The sequence below is a fragment of the Lipotes vexillifer genome, unplaced genomic scaffold (genome assembly GCF_000442215.2).
Source record: "Lipotes vexillifer unplaced genomic scaffold, Lipotes_vexillifer_v1.1 scaffold120, whole genome shotgun sequence".
Taxonomy (NCBI): Eukaryota; Metazoa; Chordata; class Mammalia; order Artiodactyla; family Lipotidae; genus Lipotes; species Lipotes vexillifer.
The window spans coordinates 3,301,188-3,307,990 of record NW_006791240.1 but is presented as its reverse complement, the minus strand read 5'-3'; the positions used below and the strand labels follow the sequence as shown (position 1 = coordinate 3,307,990).

At 38.2% G+C, this 6,803-nt stretch overlaps 1 pseudogene; it reads left to right on the top strand.

Annotated features, from left to right (window-relative positions):
* Nucleotides 1-1,498: 1,498 nt before the first annotated feature.
* Nucleotides 1,499-6,803, top strand: part of LOC103078209 (polyadenylate-binding protein 2-like) — a 40,783-nt pseudogene continuing 35,478 nt past the window's right edge.

The window sequence follows — 6,803 nt, the reverse complement described above, 5'->3', positions numbered from 1 at the left end:
TTAAGTCAGACATTCAAGAGATTTATATAAATGTGAAAAAAAGTAACAAAGCAGCCAGTTTAAAATAAATATAATGCTCTTCTCACTAAATTTACTTTTGTTTTGGAAAATACAGTAATATTTCACTAAAATACTCTGATTATGTTAACATGCAATGGATTTATTATTGTTATTCTAAAATAAATTTATGAAAAATAATTAAAAATTTCTGTTCTCATTTTGAATATAGAAAATTTCTAATATAGTAAATATCGATAGCTATATAAAGAAAAGCTCTTTGGAGTCCTTGACAATTTTTAAGAGTCAAAGGGTCCTGAGACCAAAATATCTGAAAACCACTGTGCTATAGAAACAATATATGTTTAATGATTATATGATGACATATAACTAAGACTGAATTGTGTTTAGTATTTGCCTTTTTTCCTTGAAGGTGACTTAACCAATGTAGGGGACATAGGCTTTAAAGGTTATTTTCTATTTTTTATTAAGCTGTACATGTAACACTATCAATTTAAGGGGACATAGGCTTTGAAAATTAGTTTTTATTTTTTATTAAGCTATACATGTAACACTGTATCAATTTAAGGTGTACAATGTGTTGGTTTGCTACATTAAGATATTGCAATTTGACTACCACCATAGCATTAGCTAATATTTCTATCATGTCACATAATTACCATTTCTTTTTTGTGGTAAGAACAATTGAGATCTAGTCTCTTAGCATCTTTTAAGTTTATAATAGAGTACTGTTGACTAGAATCACTACGCTGTGCATTGGATCTCCAGAACTTGTCTACCTACTTATAGCAAGTTTGTACCCTTAAAAAACATCTCCCCGTTTCCCCTACCCCACAACCCCATCATCTTACTCTCTGTTCTTATTAGTTCGGCCTTTTTAGATTCCACATGTAAGTGATATCATACAGTATTTGTCTTTCTCTGTCTGACTTATCTCACTTAGCATAATAATGCCCTCAAGGTCTATCCACATTGTCACAAAAGGCAAGACTTACTTCTTTCTCATGGCTGAATAATATTCCATTGTATATATATACCACATCTTCTTTGTCTACTCATCTAATTAATCTATTAACAGACACTTAGGTTGTTTCCATATCTTGTCTATTGTGAATAATGCTGCAATAAACATGCATGTACAGATATCTCTTCAGGATTACTGATTTCAGGTCTTCTAGATATACACCCAGAAGTGAGATCACTGGATCATATGGTAGTTCTATTTTTAACTTTTTGAGGAATTGCCATATGGTTTTCCATAATGGCTGTACATTTTACATTCCCACCAACAGGGTATAAGCGTTCCTTTTTCTCCACATCCTCCCCAATATTTGTTACCTCTTACCTTTTTGATAAAAGCCATCCTATGGTGATATCGGGCCATAGGCTTTTTAACCCAGCATCTCTTGGAAAAACATCAATCCCCTGCTATTCTCAGTCCAAGAGGCTGATCCTGCTCCTGGATCAAGAGAAGGTCGACATGTACTGCAGAGCTTACATGCCAGAGGGTTACATCCCCCTGAGGAATGAGCAGGTGACTCAGACAAGCCAAGAAAGGAATTCCTATATTTACAGTTTTGGCTATGTTGCTAGCTCTGAGAAAGATGCAAGCCTACAACTTCATCTTTGCTAAAAAGAATGGAAAAACTGCTAGAATGTAGCCAAGACAGGTATTAGAGACAAGGGGAAAAAATGTGCCCTGATGACATTGAACCTCTATAATCAACATGCTTGAGGACCGTTGCATCTCTGACTTTTCTGGTATGGAAGCCAACAAATTCCTTCTATTTAAACTTTTATGTGCTGATTTTTACTACTTGCACCAAAATGACTCCTAAGTAATACAGAATTTGGAAGTAGAGGATTACAAAGAACAGACCTTACAACATGATACTGACTGAGCTGAGGTGAGGTGGAGGGTTCCCCCATCTCAGGCTAGGAAAAGGGCAAAAGCTGTTATCTGATAGAAAAGCAGCTAGTTAAAAGGTACCTAGTGTATCTCGGAACTCAAATCACATGAATATCAAGGGTAGAGTGTTAGGGGAATGGAAAAAAACAAAGAATCTTAGAAGGCACTGGTTACTTCTTTCAGCCTTCAGTAAGATCATACAAGAAAAGGATGGCCTTCAGCCTAATCTGGCAGTTCTGGAAGAAGAAAGCAAAAGGGATTTAGTCCTTACAAAGAGTCATCCTTTCTGCCTGTGTCTGGCACTTAAAAATGACCAATAGCAGATAGCCCTGTGTCTTTTGGGATGGCAGAGGTATAAATCTCTGCCTCACGCTAAAATTAGCACGAGTGGGAAGCACATGGAAAAGAGATGGGGATTGTGGTGAGCCAGGGAGCTGGAGAACCACTTCCAAACACTTCCTGCCATATACTCCCTGACTAACATGGAGAGCAGTTACACTCCTCTATAAAAGCCATCCCCAGGAACCCTACCACCAAGGAGTAGGATCTGCATGATGACAGCCCATTGCTTCCCAGTCTAAGGTCCAGATGATTTGGGAGAGGGGCAGAGCATAAAGGCAGATTGCCTGAGAGGAAGAATCCATGAGGGCTGGAACCCAACTGATGGGCATGAGTCTACAAGAATCAATCTATGGAGTATTCAGGAAATAAACAGACCCACAAGTCTGTCAGGAGAGACAGTGGCACTGCCAGAGAAAAGTCCAAGCTCACCAAACAGCCCTGAGAATGCCTACCTCACAAGGATAATTCCAGCCCCCAAACCTGCACCAATAGAAGGGAGGAACTAAAATATTACAGCTGTTAGAAGAAAAGCCTCCCCAATGTCCATCTGCCAGATAGCTATGCAGGGTAATGGAAAAGGGAGTTCCTCCCAGAAAGGAGAGAGAGATAAGCCAGATTCTTGAACAAAGAACTCCATCCACTGCCAGGTCAGGGAGTCCTTGCTCTCTTTGTCCTGCATGAGATGATTGCTATGAACCTGAGATCATTATTTAGGGGTTATCCTTCTTTCACTTTTTCAGATGGAAGCTTTATTGCAGCAATAGTGTTTTTTCTCTGCTACTGCTAATTGGTAGTGTTAAATATATCATTTAGTCAAAGGATGTCAAGCCATGAGGAGCTACGTCTAGACCTAACCAAGAAAAATGCCATGACTTGGAGATTTTGGAATTGGATGAGCCTCAGAGTTGTCTTCTGTTAGAGTAGAGGAAGAGACAGTATTCCTTGTAGAGGTATATTTGCATTACATTAGCCAGGGTGATTTTGAGAATTTTAAAATGGGAAAGAAGGTGTATGGATGATGGGGAGACAAGGGATGGAAACATAATGGGGGGATGTAGTTAACCTGTGTTTTGTTCAGCCCAGAATCTCTTTGGGAACCATCTCTTCCTCATTCTGAGTCCAGGTGGTTTGGATGGGGCCAATCGCAACTCCTGGCTCTAGGAATGGGCACATCCTGGTAGTCTGGCCAATTAAATACTCAATTTCTTCAACCATAGTGATTAAGTCCAGAGACGGTCACCTGACCTAAGCCAGGCCAATAAAAGTTCTCCTTGAGACTTCTGCTGGAACTGTTGAAAGACAGACTTTTTGATTTTTTCATTAGAAATGCCAGCTGCCAGTACACAATTGTTGCTAGTCATTTTTGCTACCTTGTATGGAATATCTGCTTGATAATGAAGCCAAAACCTAGTCTGGTAAAGCAGAGAGAGTAATGAGTCTTATTTTGAGCTCCTGGATCTAACCATACCTAAAGCTAGACAGATAAGTCTGGCTTTTCAAATTATTTGAACAATACATACCTTTTGTGCTTATATGGTTCTGAGTTAAGCTTCAAGCAAAAGAATTCTAATGAACACAGCTAAATAAAATAATTAAAAAATTTTTTTTCATTCTTTCAAAGAGAAATAATTGAACTGCTAACTAAAACAATATTTTTAAAAAAAAAAAACTGATGTATTTCTGGATTCTAGTATGTATTTGTTTCCTTAACAAATCTAGCATTTCAGGAGAGAAATTGTTGATTAAGGAATATGTGGGAGAAAAAAAATCACTGTAACCTGCGATGGCATCAGAAGGTTACTAAGGTCACAAAAATTTGTATTAGAGAATAATACGCCTGGACAAAGTGATGAGAGTCAATCATTTATCCTACTTACATTCAGAAAAGTTTCGTGTCTGTTTGTAATAAAAGGCACTATGTAATAAAATCACTAAAGCAAGTTAAAAACAAAAAGATCCAAATTACAAAGTGGAAAAGGAGAAAGTTGTACTGAAAATCCTAGGTTGAGTTTCTCCACTAGAATCAAGTGCAAGACTGCCTCCGAGCTTCTGAAAAGGCAAAGAAAAGTGAATATTAAAAAGTTCTGTAGCATGGTTACCTTAATTAAAGGAAATAGTTCATCAGAGAGAAATTATCTTATTTCTAGTGTTAAAGTCTAGAAATAACTTATTACCTAGCTCTTCATACACTTGCACCAAATAATATAATCAAGTCTTTAACAGAAGCTTCATAAAAGTTGCAGGACTGTTCTTCTATGGCTATTAAAGAAAAAACTGACCCTTAATTAAAGCTCAGAGGCCCTTGTTAAATTACAAATCCATAAAGGCAATTCCGGAGGGAAGTAAAAAAAAAAAAAAGAAGTATACATGCTCTGTTCTTAGTCATGTGGCTTGATATTTAAGCAGATTTCATCAAGTATTATAGTGAAAGGGAGGTGACAGTGGCATGTCCCTTAAGACCACCCCCTCCAACAATCATCAGTTGGTTCATAAAAGCTTATAATAAAGCTTATAATAAAGCAAACCACTAGGAACTAAATACTGAAATCAATCATAAGAAATTATAAGAAATCATAAGAAATAAAGTGCCTAAAGCAGATTGCTGACTAAAAGGATATCTACATGCATCAAAAGTTTTACAATGAAAATCAAAGCCTTACTTGCATTTCTTCCAAAATGGGGAGTAAGAAGTACTCCAAGAACATATAACAAAGAGCTTTCAAAAAGTCTTAGATAGGAATTAGAGTCTTTAGAACAAAGATGTTTTCTATTCTACTTTCTTCACTCTACACCCATAGCTGCAGTCAGCTTCTTGTAAACTCAATCTAGACTTTTGCATTACCTGTCTCTCCATGTTTCCTACTTGTGAATTTACTTCAATTCCTCTTCCTCATTAATTACTTTGACCATGTTGATCAATTCCTTATAGGACCCACTGTGTTTTTTAAATGCTTTAAAATGAAGACTGCATGTTATACTGGCAAATCTCTCTACAGATTTTCTAATTTTTAAAAATCTTTCTGCTCTTTCCTTTTCTTTCTTGTCTCCTTTTTTGTTGTTGTTGTTCTGTTTTTCACATTCCACCATCCTTGCTAATGCCTCCCATTCTTCCTGGAATATAATCTGCTTCCCAGCTAGCCGGAGCCCTTTGGGCTATATAATATGGGGTATTTATTATCCCATAGCCCATATTTCCAAAGAGGGCAGGGAACTCCCACTCACCCCTTTGGAGGGATTAGGACTGGAGGAATACTTTGGTCCCTCCTTTCCTCCCTCATTTAATCCTCCCCACAATTAATCCTCCCCTCTGGAGAAGGGGTGACTCGAGGTTGGTAAAGTACAGCCCTGGGCCTGTTTTTGTACAGCCCACATATATTTACACATTTTAAATGGTTGGGAAGAAAAGAGAAGAAGAATATTTCATGCCACATTAACATGTATATGAAATACAACATTGTGTCGCCTCCAAATGTATCTGTTGAAGTCCTAACCCCAGTACTTCAAAATGTGGCCTTAATCTGCTTATGTGCAGATATAATTGGTTAATGTTGGCTATATTGGAGTTGAGTGGGCCCTCTAATCCAATATAACTGGTGTCCTTATAAAAAGGGAAAATTTGGACAGAGATATGTACACAGGGAGACTATTAGGTGAAGATGAAGGTGGAGATCAGGGTGATGCTTCTATAAATTAAGGAATGCCAAAGATTGTCAGCAAACCACCAGAAGCTAGAATCAAGGCATGGAGCAGATTCCCTCACAGTCTTCAGAACGAACCCACCCTCCCTACACCGTGATCTCAGACTTCCAGCCTCCAGAACTGTGAATACATTTCTGCTGTTTACGCCACACATTCTGTGGGTACTTTGCCACAGCAGTCCTAGCAAATGATTACGACAGCCATCCTCATTTATCTACATGTTGTCTATGCCTGCCTCTCTGCAACAACAGCTGAGCTGAGGAGGCCTCAAAACCTAAAACAGTCACCTTCTGGTCCATTATAGTACATGTTTGCTGATTCCTGATTCATCTAATTGGTGAGGTAGGGGAAAGGGTCACTAGGCATATACAGCCCATTCTCCTTGTTTCTCTCCTTTGAGAACTGTCTGGTGATCCTTCCTCAGCCCTTCTGTCTTCTACAGAGGAAGACTGGAAATGTCCAGCTGATCTGCCTGGGACCAGTGAGTGAGTTCTATTCAGGATAAAAGTAAGAGGAAAATAGGAAGGCGATTTCGGGTCCAAGACATGGTCTCCAATCTAGATTTATCAGTGATAACATTTTTATTGTAATCTCTCTCTGACACCTGTATATATTTCTCAGTTGGTTTCACATCTGGAGGAGAGAGCTATGGGAATCATTGGCCGCCACCAAACCTCAACTTCCTCCCCCTCAGAGCAAGAGTGCTGGAAATCTCATTTCCTTCTTGAAGTCTCTCCAAAAAGCAAGTGAGCGCTGATTTATTTTTTAACCTGTCCACATCCTCTCTGAATATGCAATTCTCATGACTCATTCTTTTTTTTTTTTTTTTTTTTTT